Source organism: Pinus tabuliformis, chromosome J, assembly GCF_031772625.1.
Source record: "Pinus tabuliformis cultivar Carrire ecotype Pingquan chromosome J, CPIR1, whole genome shotgun sequence".
Classification (NCBI taxonomy): Eukaryota; Viridiplantae; Streptophyta; class Pinopsida; order Pinales; family Pinaceae; genus Pinus; species Pinus tabuliformis.
The window spans coordinates 716,074,549-716,090,782 of NC_142295.1; positions in this window are offsets into that span (position 1 = coordinate 716,074,549).

Below are 16,234 nucleotides of genomic sequence, written 5' to 3' on the forward strand. Positions count from 1 at the left end.
CTAAGGCACTGTCACACCTTAGGTGGATAGGATCGTCCTGCATAGGCATTTTTCCCCACAACAATAGGAGATTTCTACAAGGTTTTTCAAACATTGCAAATCGTAAAAACTAGGAAATTTATATGGACGAAGTAGTGTGAACATGCATTCAACTAATTTAACCAATTATTGATGATAATTTTCATAGTAAAGGAACCATATATGGATTAAGTTTTCCTGTTTGTATAGATGATTCAATAGAATGATTAGGCATATTAATAATGCAAGAAGGTAGGGTGATTTCCTATGCTTAATAGAAATTGAGACCAAATGAAGAGAAATACATCATGCATGACTTAAAATTTCTATAGTAGTGTATGTGTTGTAGGATTTGGAGACATCACTTAGATGGAAGAAAGATTGAACTAAAGATAAACCATAATGGCCTTTAGTATATATTTACACAAAGTAGTTTAAATACTAGATTGAGAACATGGTCAAGTTATTGAGTGAATATGGTTTCAACATGAGATATAATACATGAATGCTAAACAATGCAGTAGATGCCTTGAGTAGAATACCCAAGAGCTTCTTAATGTTACCTTTATAAGCAAATATTAGAGAAATGATATTTAAATTACAAAATAAAATTGGAAAGTGAAGTAATGTAAATTCCAAACTATGAGGGATCTACTTCAAGTAATGATGGATTATTGAGATATCATATAAAGATTTATAATGAATAAATTTCTAAGATGATACTTAGGGAAGCACAATGGACAATATATATGTCTCATTTTGGAGGGAAAATAATGTACAGAGATATAAAACCACTAATAGTTTGTATTAGAATGAGGAAATACATAGTGGATTATGTGGCTCAATGTATAGAATGTCAACACATCAAGGGTAAGAATTAACTTCCAACAAGACAATTGCAGCTACATGTAATACCATAATCAAAATTGGAATTGATTATGACGGAATTCATAGTGGGATTTCCTATAATTTCAAGGAGATATGACTCAATCTTAGTTTTGACAAAAAGTGTGTGTTTAATTCTAGTAAAAAACACCTATCAACCATTAGAGATAGTGAGGGTTTCTATAAATGAGACAGTGAGACTGCATGGAAATTTGAAAAAGATAATTTTAGATAGAGGTTCAATATTTACAATAAGGTTTTGGACTAGTTTCCAAGATGCCTTAGTAAGTCAACTAAAATTTAGTACAACATATTATCCTAAAATAGATGGACATAAAAAAAATAGTAAATTAGGTGTTAGAAGATATGTGTTGTATGTATGTAATGGGTCAACATAATCAATGGGAATAATATTTTCCTCTTGTGGAGTTTGCATATAATAATATTTATTAGAGTTTTATAAAGACGACAACATTCACATTTTTGTATTGTATGTCCTACCTATCTCCTTTTAGTTAGGATATACTTGATGTGAAAGTTCTAATTGAACCAAAATGATTCAAGAAATGAAACAATATGGGAAAGATTTAAATAAGTTCAAACAAAATAGAAAAATTATATCAATTTGCATAAAAGAGATAGAAGTTGTAAAGAAGGAGGAAACATATATTTGTGAGGTAGAATACAAAAGAGTTCAACTAAATATGGCAAGGGAGCATTGTAGCAGCTACAACCACCCTCCAAAATTTTCCCTATGCTTCGATTTTGGAGCCTTCCTTCTCAACAACAATAGTTCATCTTGCACTTATCTAGGTACTTATGCTTTGACTGAGCCTTATTATTTGCATCTTGGCTTGTGTTTTCTCATTTAGTTCATCTTTTAACCCATAAGCCGATCTCTTACCTTAGTCCTTTGAAAATTTCAAGCTTGCCTTAAAGAACTGTGGAATTCTTGAAGGAAACTGGCCTTGCTCTTGGGAATTGGCAGTCCCGACTATTAGTGAGCCTTGATCTCAGGAAATGCAGAGTACTAGATCGCAATCGGCCTTGAGTTGGGAAATTTCGCAGATAGGAGAGGCAGCCCAGAGCCACTCAACTCAAAAATTGCGCAAAACCCACTGTGCTTAGAAACTACTTAGTGGAGCCAGAGAGTTGTCAAGGCCTTCCCAGAACTATGCAATATTTCTGGGCATATCTAAAAGATAGGGATCTATCTTTTGCAACTGAAGGAGGCACTTGAGTCATTTTTAGAAACTTTTTCCAAGTGTCATTTTTTCCTTATTTTTGGCATGCACGTAATAAATCCTAACTTGACAAAATATTTTTAATCGATGTTGTTCGAGTTCATTTTCACATTTGATCTAGGAGATATGGCATTCCCGAGGAGATCAAGGAGCCTTTAGTGCGATTGTCGTGTTGTGGTAGTCAAAAACCCCCCATTATCTTTAGGCTTAGGAGAGAATAATGGGGACCCTTTAAAATTTTTACGATAGAATCATTCCGTGTTTAAATAAAATAGGATAAGTTTTATTTTTACTCTTTGTTTTTTTAATAAAACAAAAAACTTTATAAGGTCATAAAATCTTTTAGGAACCCTTTTGTAGTTTTAAAAGATGAATTACAAGTCTAAATGAATCTTGAAATTAATGAAAAATCTATCAAAGAGTACATCTTATTAAATAATACGAATAATATCAGTGATTTCAAAGGTCAGCTGCAAAGCTAAAACTGTGAAAGGCCGAAATGTGAACTTGCGAAATTGCGATAAGCCGATAAGTCAAATACAAATGCGAAATGAGAAATTGTGAAATGCAAAATTGCAAAATGTCGAGCCAATATTTCATTTCGTCAAGAGTTGATATCGCATTCTGTCAATTGACGAATGTGGGTCATATCACGTTCTATTAAATTCCAGTCTTTCACTAATATAGATCTCGCGCCTATATACTTTTCGAAAATCACAAAATCGCTATTCTATGTAACGTCACCTGATACCACACATAGGTAAAAGATTTTCCGGTATAATGAGAAGTGTCAGTATCATGTGAAAAAACTTTTGGAAATTTAATGACCACTCTCTGTAGTTCTAATTTTGATGTTTTTATTGATAGGTAATAATTTTTAGTTAATGTGAAGGGATTTCCATATAACTCACATTGAATTGATATGACGATTTGCATCCTTCGAAGCTCTTGTTGCTTATCTTGGTTTGTTTCTTTACAGGTAAATTATAATAAAGAGCAGTTAAAGTACATTTCAAGAATAATCAAGGCAAGGAGGAAGTCTGTAACACGATAAGAACTAGTCTTGCGACCTGAAGAAGTGTCTAAAATTTCTCCATTGTTTATAGATACTACATGCACTCTGGATGCAAGTTCTGCCTCCTGAGAGGTGATATACAAACTATTCGAGGATAAAAATCCAAGGGTATTTGTGAAACAAACTACTACTATTGATGATTCTCCTCTAACTAACGATGCCACATGGAATGATGTGGCCAATTCATTTCTTCATAGAATTGTTGCTTGCCCTAAAATCCTACCATATCGAGATATGGTGAGATGGGTTGTCAACGAACTGGACATTACAGAAATAATGCTTATAATGCTGAGGAAGATAGTTAATGGATCTTTTAAAGTTGAGGATTTAAGGAAAATGTATCATCTACCTCCACCTCAAAAGAGGTATGATACAAAATTCGTCCAGAAATCCATGCAAGAGAATCTGAACCCTACAGACCTGATCAAATAATGGAGAAGGGACCCGAACAAACACAAGTGAGAGGACAAGGTTATGTATTCATTAGTCTCCATTGTTGGCCCTTTCTCTCATATTTCTTCTATGTTATGTCGCATCTATGGTTATCCAAATACGCAACAATTCTCTGAATAATGGGTTTCATTGATAGAAACCTATGATAATGGCTATATCATGGATTGAGCGACTATATTATCCAACAATTTGACCACCCAAATCCTCAATTACAGACAAAAGCACAATTTTCTTGAAAGAATGGCTCCTCCTTTATTTACGAGTACCTATGTCATGGACGTAATTTATTTTTCTTATGATTTTCCATCTCTTGGATGGAAATGGACAGACCAATTTCCTAGCCCTATTTTTGTTTATCTCGATATCCTTTGGGAATTGAAATACCATGCTCACTTCTACAAAATATGTCATGAAGTCATGCTCCCCATCCACCAAGAAGTCTTTGGCAGAAAAGCCCCTAGACTTACTGTAGAAGCCAATAAAGACCTAAAGCCTATAGGAAAGTGGTTTGGGGAAGAATAATTTACCTACATTCCTATTTTTGGTAGCCTTTCCCATCATCATGTTATGCCCCTTTTTTTCCCAGATAAGTTGTTGGCCAAAGAGGTCGGTTATCAAACAATTGGAAAGGGCTTATCTAAAATACTTAAAGATGCCAAGAAATTCACCTGACCATGTTTTCCTATTTCTTGTGGTATCTATGCCTTAGAAAATTTCAAGAATTCTTCAATTGAGATTGACCAATTAAGAGCCTTTGATTTTCCAACCATATTAAACAGACCATATGACCCGCATGGTGTAGTGAAAGATGTTACCACACAGTCTAAGCTCAAATCGTTTTTAAACGAGCTTGACAAATTTCATGATTTGTTTGAAATGGTTCCAGAATATTATATGGTAGAGAAATTAGTACCAAACAGTCTAAGTCCTGATGAATTGATTAGATTCAATCAATATCATCAGCGAAGAATAACCCATTTTCCTAAATCCCTCTTAAATCAATTCCAATAGAATTCAGAATCTTCAAATGCATCAACTTCCTCCTCAAAATCTCCAATTACATCCCAAGTCTCCAAAACAACTACTATGGTTATTAAATAATGAATCCATATAGGTGAGAAAAGTTTTAGATAGAGGAGGAATGACCTGTTATAGAGTTTTATAAACCCAACGTTTTGGACTACCAAGTGAGTCCATCATCACGGGATGTGTCAATAGATATTCTGAAGATATTAATGATGTATCCGTGAGTTGTATTTCAGAGTATATATATGGGTTATGAAAGAAATAATATAAGAAATTTAGTCGGCCATTATCTGATTAGTTTTTAATATTTAGATTTTTTTCTTCTTTTAATTAATTCATAGATATATATATCAGGGATTTGATTAACTACATTTAATGTAATTTATTAGTTAAGTAGTTTAGATTTGTTTATAATTAGAGTTATGAAAGTTTATTACCCTTTTTTTGATATAAATTTATAGATAACTTATAATTAATAAATATGTTTTTTTTTTTTTTTTATTATATATCTATATATATATATATATATATATATATATATATATATATATATATATATATATATATATATATATATATATATATATATATATATATATATATATAAAGAATTCTGAATTTTAGAATAATAAATGAATAATTATGAAATTTAAATTGATTTTAAGTCATTAAGGATTTCGTTAATTAATTCACTATAATCTAATTGAATATATAAACTCTATTGTTTACTCAGCTTTGATTTATTATTAACTTGAATTATTACAACCCTTTTATTATAATCTAGAAATTCACATTATAAAAGGGTTGTAATAATTCAAAGTTAATAATAAATCAAAATTGAGTAAACAATAGAGTTTATATATTCAATTAGATTATAGTGAATTAATTAAGGAAATCCTTAATGATTTAAAATCAATTTAAATTTCATAATTATTCATTTATTATTCTAAAATTTAGAATTCTTTTATATATAATAATAATAATAATAACAAGTTATCTATAAATTTATATAAAAAAAAGGGTAATAAACTTTCATAACTCTAATTATAAATAAATCTAAACTACTTAACTAATAAATTACATTAAATTTAATTAATCAAATCCCTAAAAATACACACACACATATAAATAAATAAATAAATAAAATAAAATAAAATTAATTAATTAATTAAATAATTAAATAATAAAAAAATCTAAATATTAAAAACTAATCAGATAATGGCCGACTAAATTTCTTATATTATTTCTTTCATAACCCATATATATACTCTGAAATACAGCTCACGGATTCATCATTAATATCTTCAGAATATCTATTGACACATCCCCTAATGATGGACTCACTTGGTAGTCCAAAAAGTTGGGTTCTTAAAACTTTATAACAGGTCATTCCTCCTCTATTTAAAACTACTATAGCTATTGAGCAGACAAGAGAAATCAAAGAGGAGAACAAAGTAGATGAAGTATGGGAGGAGTTCAACCACGTTTTGACAACAGAAGAAGCTCGAGTTACATATGTCTCAACTGATATACAAACATAACAAGTTTGCAGTCAACAGAGAGATAGAGGACGTTCCAGAGACTACAGGGACAACCTCATTTACTGTTGAGGCTTACCAAGAGGACAATATTCCTAAAAATATCGAGAATAATATTAATGCTGAGATTGTCAAACAATCAAATGTTGCTGGTGTGTTGAGGGCCTCAGATTTCTGCTGCCCCAACATGGAGGATAACCACCCTATCTAGACCTTAAGACAAATCCTTTTCCATTTAAAATGGTTGCTCCAACTAGGGATAATGGGACCAATTTCCCAGTGTAGTTTCTAAGATGAGAGTGGGGGGTTCATGAGAATTTGCAATAGAATAATGATAATCTAAATGACCTATTCTATCATGCAAATATCTAACTAACTTATTCTAAGATAAACCCGGGTATTTCTGTGTGGTATGCGATCTACAAGGATATCTTCTTAACATGTGATAATAAAATTTAATCATGCATAAACAAAGATGATAGCGCATAAGATAATTTCTTTGACTAAATAGTTAGTCAAAGAAATTTATAAAATATATCACATATATGATGAATTATATATATGAAAATAAACAATTTCATCTAGGCATCATACAATAGTGCAATTAACGCTTAACAGAAAGAACAAATCTCACATACAATTCATGAAAGTAAAGTGTTGTCACTGATTAAAAGAAAACATAATCAATCATACAAGATAATAGTACCATATGTGAGAATTTATGTCAATTTAACTAATGACATGGATCAATTCCTTTCTTCAAATCACATTATCTCCCAAGAACACAACAATGCATCAACAAAGGAAAGTAGTCTGATATCTAAAAGAAACGATCATGTTCCATAATTTCACCAAAGCATTCAAAAAATTACAAAAGTGCATTCTTTGCAAATGTTTTTGATAAAATTATGAACCCTTCTCTAAATGCATGAGAAGGGTATAAATACTATTCTAACTAATGTGCAAAAATAGATTATACAAAATTTGAATATGTTTCAAACAACCTTCCTCCTAACTAGTTAACTAACTCTAAAAATAAACAGTGGCTTGATGAGAAGAACTAAGATGATAATTTGATGTCTACCAGCTTGTCCTTCAAATCGCATATATCGGTCATTGGTTTGTGTTGAGGATGTGCTCCAAAATGTGTCTTGAGTTGTCCTATGAAAATCGCATCGGTGAGAGGTGACAACATCCATAGAGTCGAACGAAGTGAGCAATTAAGGGTCATGATCTAGCTATGCGGCTTCACGAGGTATTTCCAATATGACTCCCAGTTGGGCTTGGTCAATTTTGCGATTGCTTGCCTTTGAGTCCCTGTCTTTTCCTGCTAGCTTTTATGCAAAGCACCTAAATCAGGCATTTCTTTTAAATTTCCTTCCTTTATCAGGTTGGTGACAAACAGAGTGTGGTTCACTGCCTTGATTATACTATTCGATACCCCAACTGCCCTTGCCATTGCTAGCTCAACTTGCTTGATCCTCACATCCCAATCTGTGAAAAGAATGTCTTTGTTTGTTTCCTTGATTTCAGGGAGAATGGCTTTCCTTCCATCTTTTGTTTCCTACCATTTGATGAACTCAGAGATTCTGGTGTTGAGATCAGTAAACTCAGTTCTCTGGTCGATTGCCTTATTTGTTAGCTGGTTGCTAGTGATCAGATAAGGATTAATGTGTGACAATTTTTGGTAGAAGTGCTCTTCATGTTTCATTAGGAGGGAATTTAATTCTAGCGCCTCTTTAACGAACTCCTCGGTAGTAGGAACATCCTTATAATTTTCCATGGCTTGTTGTAATTCTTGGAGTTGCATATTTTTATCTGATATATCATCTTCCTGGTTTATTTTCAAGACCTCCATGCTCTATTGTAATTGGGAAAGCTGCTCAACTTCTTGCTTGTTCATACTTACTTTCTTTGTTTCGAACTGCTGCTTGAGCTGTGAAATCCTCTCCTCCCTTTCTCCCAACAAAGTAGAGACCCCAATGGCTTTGTCCATGGTGTCCGTTGCATATGCTCTAGTGAACTATGGCAATCTAGTCAATTTCTCAGCTTGGTTGAAAGGGATGTCCCTCTAAACTATGTGCATTGGCTCATTTCTAGGTGAGAGCTCGAGTGTTTCTACCCTTTTCCTTTTTCTTTGTCTTCTTATTATAGCCTTGTGGAGCGGGCTATAGAACACATCAAGTGGAGGGATTTCGGTCGCTTTCAAGACGATCTCTGATGTGGGTAGAACAAGGATAATCTTAGTCTGTTGGGATGTTGTCACTTGCTCATCCATAGGCTTGGACTTCTCATCCATGGGTTTGGACTGTATGTCCATAGACTTGGACTCTGTATCCTCTTGAATATGCAGAGAAGTTTGACACTCCATTGTCTCTTGGGTATTTATCGTTTCAGGGGTGTCTTGCAGTTTCTGATTAAACTGATCCCACTCCTACTCCAAACTGCTTCCTTTTAACTCTGAACTGATTTATTTAGGTTGGGTGCTTAGAACTTGTTTCTCAGTTGACTTCCTGCTGGACTTTGCTGTAGTATTTGTCTCTGGGGCCTTCCCTGTATCTGGTGTTTTCTCAGTATTCACTTGAGACGCTATGCGAGAACTAGGTCCTTCAATGTTAACAATCACACTTGGTGTAGGCTTACCTTTGATCTTCAACAAGTGCATTGGGATTATTTCAAGCCTTTCATTTCTGAATTCCCGAAATCTTTCAAAATTTTCAGGACTCTGGTTCACTTTAGCCCATTCAAATGCTTGTTCGAAGTACTCGGCCGACTATAATAGGTCTTCAAAATTGTTATCCTCATGGTTGTATGGCTTGAGCTTTACCATAGTAGTGATGTTATGCGCTACCTTTTCTGGATTGTTATCACCTGGATTGAACCTCAGGCGGAAGGAAAGGAATGCCAGGGTAACCAAAAACCACGCTTAGCGAAGTAGCTAGCCCTATTGGGCCAGGAGAGGGCTCTCTCTATAATGATCTTAGCCAAGATGATTGTATAAAGAAAATGATATTAGGCTAGGTATAGTAGCACAAGATTTGATTTGATTTTGAAGGGGTTTTCTAGATCAGGAGGATCCAAACAGTTAGGGCAAGGAAATTAGGTCAAAATTGTAGGGTGTTCGATGGGGCAAGGTAGGAACAAGGCTCATCACTCTAGGGTTTGACGGGTGAGGTGATTCAAAGATAAGTGAGTAGCTAGAAAGAGCATGTAAGCAACATGGATTCCTCCTAAACTGAATAAAACATAGACTGTGGATATTTTCCCAAAACAGAGAATAAATATTATGGGTTCTGCCTATCAACTTGAAAACATTCACTTAAAAGTAATGAAATGATTGATGAGGTAAAAAAAACATTCTAACATATGATCACAATAGAGAACACTAAACTGAACATCATACCACATGGATCCCAAAGAAATAGCTACAATTTTTCATTAATCTCCTGCTAAAAACTGATACAAAATGATGTCTATCAAAGCCTAAGAATCCCACTGATTCCAACCCTCTACAATGATAATAAAGAAGAATATATAGACATTGATTCAACCTCCTCCCATCCTCAGGGGTTGAATCCCTGAAATGAGGAGCTAATCTAACCAAAACTGAACTAGAAACTCGAATCTAGGCATCCTAACAACTTGCCTCTAAAAGTGAGGAAACTGGTTCATTTGTCCTCAAGATGACTTTTAATCTAATGGATGTACCTTCTAGTACTTATTATCAATCATTTATACATTCATAGTCATCATTTACATCAAGAAAACACCATCTATGACAGGAAACCCAAAATTACAGTCAAGGCACAATGAAATAGACACTCAGCACAATTTTTGTCCTATGTGCAGCGCCCAAGCCCTATGCATAACACTTTTTGTAGGTCCATTTTAGAGGCCTTCCCGGTGTCCACATTGAGCTCATGATAGCTCATTGGAAAGAGATGCAAGTCTTCTTTCCATAACATCTTGTGTCTTCTTTAAGCTCATTTGACTCCTCAACAACGGAATATCCCAAGACTGCTTCTGTGTGTCCAAAAAAGGGCAGAATGGTCATTTTTTGGGTGTTTTTTGAGCTTTTGGTTGACCAGTTTTGCTTTAAAAGCTTAGAAAATGCTTAGGGTGCATGTACCATCATTTGGAATCTAAAAATTCTGACCATTAGCTCATTGGATGCCCCTAGGAAAAGTGCAACGCCATAGAGCCAAAATTTATGTGTCAAAAATTGACAAATTCTTCAAAACGAAAAAATTCTTCAAAAATTGCTAAAAATTTGTGGAAAATACCACCATTAAGTATCTTGATCAGCAAAGGAAGCTTCAACAAGCAACCTAAGCCTATCATCCTCCTTTTTTCCTTTGAGTGCTTGTTTTATCCTTCTTTTCATTCGCTTGACCCTTATGTTGCAAATCTTGTTCCAGGTCTTGTAATGGCAAGCCATGTGCCTCATGATTCGATTGTCCTTATTGGCCTTTTGTAGAAGCTTATCCAAATGAAATTTGACCCTCTTAAGCCAAATTTCTCTATCCTCCTCAATTTCATTCTCAATTCTTTGTTTTGCAGTCAAGGTAGTCGGCGTTTCTTCCTCTTGCATTGTTGATTTGCCCTTGTCACTTTGCCTCTTTGCTTTGAGAAGTTCCAGCTCCATGAGGACTTGTTTGTCACTTAGTTTCTTCTCTCACGCTCAAGGTATGAAATGACATACTTATCTCTTTCCAAGTTTTCCATCAGTTCTTGGATCTGTGCATCTTTTTCCTTTATGGTGATGCTTTTGTTTGTTGCCTCATCTTGATCCGCCAAGTCAGCTATCTAAATGCCATGATGGATGCATGGTTGTTCTGGTTCATCATCTTCCATCAAATCAAAATTCCTTTCCTCCTCATCATCAAGGCTTTCCTCCAACACCTTTTCTTTCCCTTTATGCAACTGCTACACCTATTGCACCTGTTGTGTTGATGAAGAAGGCAAAGCCCCTTCCACATTTTGTGGAACATGCATTTGCCTATGAGTTGATGAAGAAGGCAAGGCCCCTTCCACATCAAGTGGAGTAAACACTTGCCTAACTACTAAAAACAATTTTCTAGCCCCTCTCTAATATGTCTTGTAGGTTTCTGGCTCCTCAACAACTTTAGTCTCTTTAACCTTCTCATCTTTCTTTACTTTGGCACTGATGGAAGGTCTTTCTGCTTCTTGAGGCACGGGTGGAGGAACCTGAGGACCCTTGAAGATGTCATTGGCAATGAATGTCTCCCAGGAGATGTTAAGGAGGTTGATATTGTTATCGATAAATCTAGTGTCTATGCAAAGCTGCTAGTCCCACTAAGGCTGGTAGCTTCCTTAGAAGCAAACAAACTAAAACCAGTTTCATTTTCCTTTATGAGAAGTAGATAAGAGGGGAATAAAGGAGACCAACCTCTGTCTTGCGCTTGGTTCCTTGCTTGATTCCTCTCCCTTCTGATAGATCTTTGCCACTCGCTTCCTCATCTACCCAGCTTCAAAGAGCACCAGTAGAATCAAAGCAGCATAACACTATCCAAGAACATAGATCTACTATCATAAACAATATAGGACCATATATATTCACCACACAAATGCATATATCATCAATCATACAAGAATGTGAAGGAACACTTGAATAGCTTTATTAATAATCAAGAATAGCAAAGAGGATTACAACCAATTGTTCTGACCCAACATCATCCTCTCAGCAAGAAAGACCTTCTTCACCTCATGAAAAGCTTAGATCACCAACACTATAATGTTGCACCAAGAAACCAGTAGCACTTCCTTACAAGATACAAAATTCCAGCCTCTGGATCTCTGGAATGAGGGATCCATATATAGATGTTTGCAAGGGGGGTGAGTCAGGTTTTGAGATTTGATTAGTGTCCTCTCTCTGATAGTTCTTGATTCCACTTGGAGATTGATGATCTCCTACTCATCCCTGGGCGAATGCAGAGAGGCAAGTGTCACATGAGAAGTTTCTAAAAGATTCCATGATCCTCCACCTTGCAGATTGACCCTGCCATTTGTCCACTCTCACCCATCGCACCCCATAGAAGGGATTTTCAGTATGCATCACACCTCCCTTGTGTATTTAGGTGGGATGCAGTGCACTTTGACCATGGAGCAGGTGAGATGGTCCAGTTTTGACCAGTTCTGAGCAGTTTTTCATGGAGAACTTCTGGGAGAAGATGTAATCAGTTGACCTTGTTCTTTTAGAGGTTGGAACAAAACTTTTAGGGACTTAAGAGCTATTATTTTATGGACATTTATGATTAGGGTTGCGGTGCCCAAAAATGTCTATAACAGTTGCCCCCTAAAGCATGAGGTCATTAATCTGTTGATGTCAGGTGAAATGCTTTATCATGAGGATCTGAAGTTTTTTCGAGCTGGAAGGCAACCTTTAATAAGATAAAATACAATACATTATCTTCATAATATTTTCATGATCTAGCTGAGGCGAGCATTCCCATGCTCAGCTTTATAAATTCATTTTAATGTACATAAGATAGACAATCGTCTGAGTGTAGACTGATGATCCTGGTAGAGCCATCATCACTTAGGTTGGATGATTATCTGTGCAGTAATGATGTACATTTGATGTCTTTATTTTCCTGAATATATATCGCAACCCGGATGGATGAAAATAGATCCGGGGTCTTCAATCTCATTCGATCTTCACTAAAAGTACAAGTCGATCCATGTGAGAGATGTTCTGGAGTCGAACATGGAAAGAAAACGCCTGATTACCAGCCAATGATGTAAGTTGTTAACAGACGCGAGAGGAATCACCAATAATGATGATGACCCTCAAGGTACTACAGTACAATTCACGTGGTGTGAATAAGGGACTTAGCGTCGAACACCACGCAAAATATTTCGGTCGAAGGCCATTGATGTAAACCTGTTGCCGAAAGTGAGAAACTTGCCATTGAGGCATGCAAGCTTCAAAGTACTAAAAGGGTTGTTCCTAGATCGAATTCTTGGATAATGAGCTGATGTCGAAAAGAAGTGATCCATCATAGGAGGGCCTTAGTGAATCCCACATCAATGGAAAGGAACGGAGCAAATGATTTTAATGGAGGTGAAAACGATCTGGTGATATAAGGTTCAGGGTGGCAGTCATGAAAGGATGGAGTGTGAATGTATTGCAGTGGATGAGACACAGGTGAATTCTCTGAGTGACTTCTCTTGAAAATATCGGCGACCCTGACATGATGGATTGGTAGCATTAACCCCAAATATGGATGGTGTGATGGACCCATGGTGATATGACCAGTGAACAGAACAACCCAACCCAACTCGGATGCGGAGTGAAAGTGTCATGCTCAAGAGCGACTTGCTACCAATAAAGTTTCTTCAGGTTTTCTTCCCAATTTTTCCCTAGTCATTGCTGACCAGTACTTCTTTATTTTTGTCAAGCTTGAGGAGGATAACATATGCTTGTTCTATAATTTTCCCTTCGGGCAAACCCATCGCAATGTTTTAACGAGCCTAGCGATAGTGAAACTTGTTCTTGTCTGTATGGACAAGTTTGTCGCTATTTGGTTTTAATGAGCTTAACGACAAGGATAACTCGGTCCTTTTCAATTTTAGAGAGTCTGAAAAAGGGACGTAAAGAAATATCCAATAATCCTTTTTTGTCACATAATCCCTTGAGTCCGAAAAAGTATAAAACAGTACAAAAGGGATGAATTTTCGATACTTTTAACGAGCCGAACAAGACAAGCGCTCGATCTTTTTGTGTAATAATCCCTCAAGTCCAAAAAGATTAAAATATAAAGGAGGGATAACACTTCTGGTCATTTTAACGAGCTGGAGAGGCCAATTGCTCAGCAATCTTTTCATATTTTAGGATTCAGTTGAAAAGAGCTTAAAGGAGACTCGTTTTTAGAGGAACGAGTGATAAATTTGGGTAGCAGCTAATTACAGGTAAGGTTTGGAATTTTCCAATCATGGCAGTGTCACAAGGATGGCTAACAGGATCACTCTTCGCAGCTATTCCTCAAAAAGGGTAAACAATCAAATGGAGGTGAATGATCCGCCAAAACAAAGTGGAGGTGATGATGAGAACACAACCAAGGCTTCAAAGGCCGATGATAATACATTCACAAAGGTTATTTACCGGAAAATGGTTCATTTTTTAATGAGATTAAACTTTGGGGGAACATTTGCTCATTACTTATGTTTATTTTTTAACGAGCTTGAATTTCGAGTTAAAACTGCTCGTTCCAGTCGTATAATAAGGATGTCTCATATAATTGGCATTTTTTCAAAGCTTTGCCCTGCATCCTTTCTTTATGCAAGTTAGGAAACGACCAATCCTACGAGTTTAAAGGGTTAGAGGACCTACAAATTTAAAAAATAAATGGTCGCTCTTCGCTTGCATGCCGAAAGGTTTGCATGCCCCCAGGTATAGCGAAGTAGAGTTTCCTAGGTTACCCCTCAATTTGTAGACAAAACATCTGTTTTATCGGGAAAGGCATACCTTTTACAGGTTACCCCTCAATTTGCAGACAAAACATTTTCTCTATCGGGAAAGGCCTACCTTCTGACAGAGGTATCTTATTCCGGTCTAATCTCATAAACTAGTCATATATCCTTCAAGGAAACCTACCCTATACCCAAGGTTTTCCTGCCGAAACAGACTAGGGTGCATGCTCCTTGGGTTTCAGTCATATCCTCCGAATCACTCGCGCTCATCAGGAGGATGGAATGGGGATTGATGAGACATTCCTTGTGTGAAAAGACCATTCAGGGACGGTATATGACTATTTGCTATGTGTGAACCGGGGAACGAAAGCTTGTCTATGAGCTTAACCACTCTTCCTTCATGCGGAAAACACATTACTCTAAAGAGTGAGGAGACAATGGCTCCCATGCAATAAATATAGTCACGTCCAAGGAGTAGATTATTATCCAGGGGTCATTGGACTACCATTACGTTCATGTGAATGGTTTTCCTTCTCAATGTTATTGGCACATCGGGAAGTATCCCTAAAGGTCGACTGGTTCCTTTGTCAAAGCCTATTAGATTTCTCATTTCAGGCAAAATCGATGGCGAACCAAGCGCTTTCCAAGCATTTGAGGAAAGGGTACTCACAGAAGCCCCTTCATCTATGAACCGGCCATGACCATTCTGTATATTTGAGCAATGGTTCGAAATGGTACACTAGCTAGTAAGCGGGGTCTGCCTAGTAGATTCCAATCGAAGGAAACAACTAGGTTGCTTGGATGTGGGACCGAATAGACGGCCGGATATGACTCTAATGAACTTCCTTCCTATTGTAAAGGAATAGGTGGATTGCCCCCATGTTCATCGGAGTCTGTGCTTACGAAGAGAATTTGGTCAGTGTCGTTTTTGTTCTCTCTGGTGACTGTATCATCTGAAGATGGGTCCTCTGAAGGCAAGACCGGGTCAACTGCCGCCTCGACCTTTTGACTTTCGTCTGGTGTGGATTCAGATGGTTTATCTTCAATGATAGATGCTTCGGCTGACCACAATGGCGTGTCAGTCGGATTTTCAACTAGTGACGAACTCGGCAAGAGTTTCTTATATCGAGGAGGAAGTCGTAATGGTGAAACCGGACGGTCATCCAAAACTCTTTTAGCCTCGTCTAAGAAGGGAGAACGGTGGACGGCGTGATCGCCTTCACACAGTTTACAAGGAAATTTACATTTTCCTTTTTGTCCAGGGGCTTCACTTTCACTAGTTGACGGTGTATTTTCAACATGATCATCAGAGGTTGACAACACCAGATTGTGCAAACGAGGAGACCAGTCCCTTAAGATCCGAGGGATGCAAGGACAATCTCGATGATAGTGGTCTCCTTTGTAAATGACACATGTCGATTTAGGCCTGGACAGTGCAGTGTGTGGATTTTCACTAGACGATGCTTGGTTGCCCCTTTTTGCCTTTGGCTCCTTCTTCTTCTCCTCTTTCCTCTTCTTCTCCTTCTTCTTCTCGGTTACTTTATTTTTAGCTTTACTAGCTT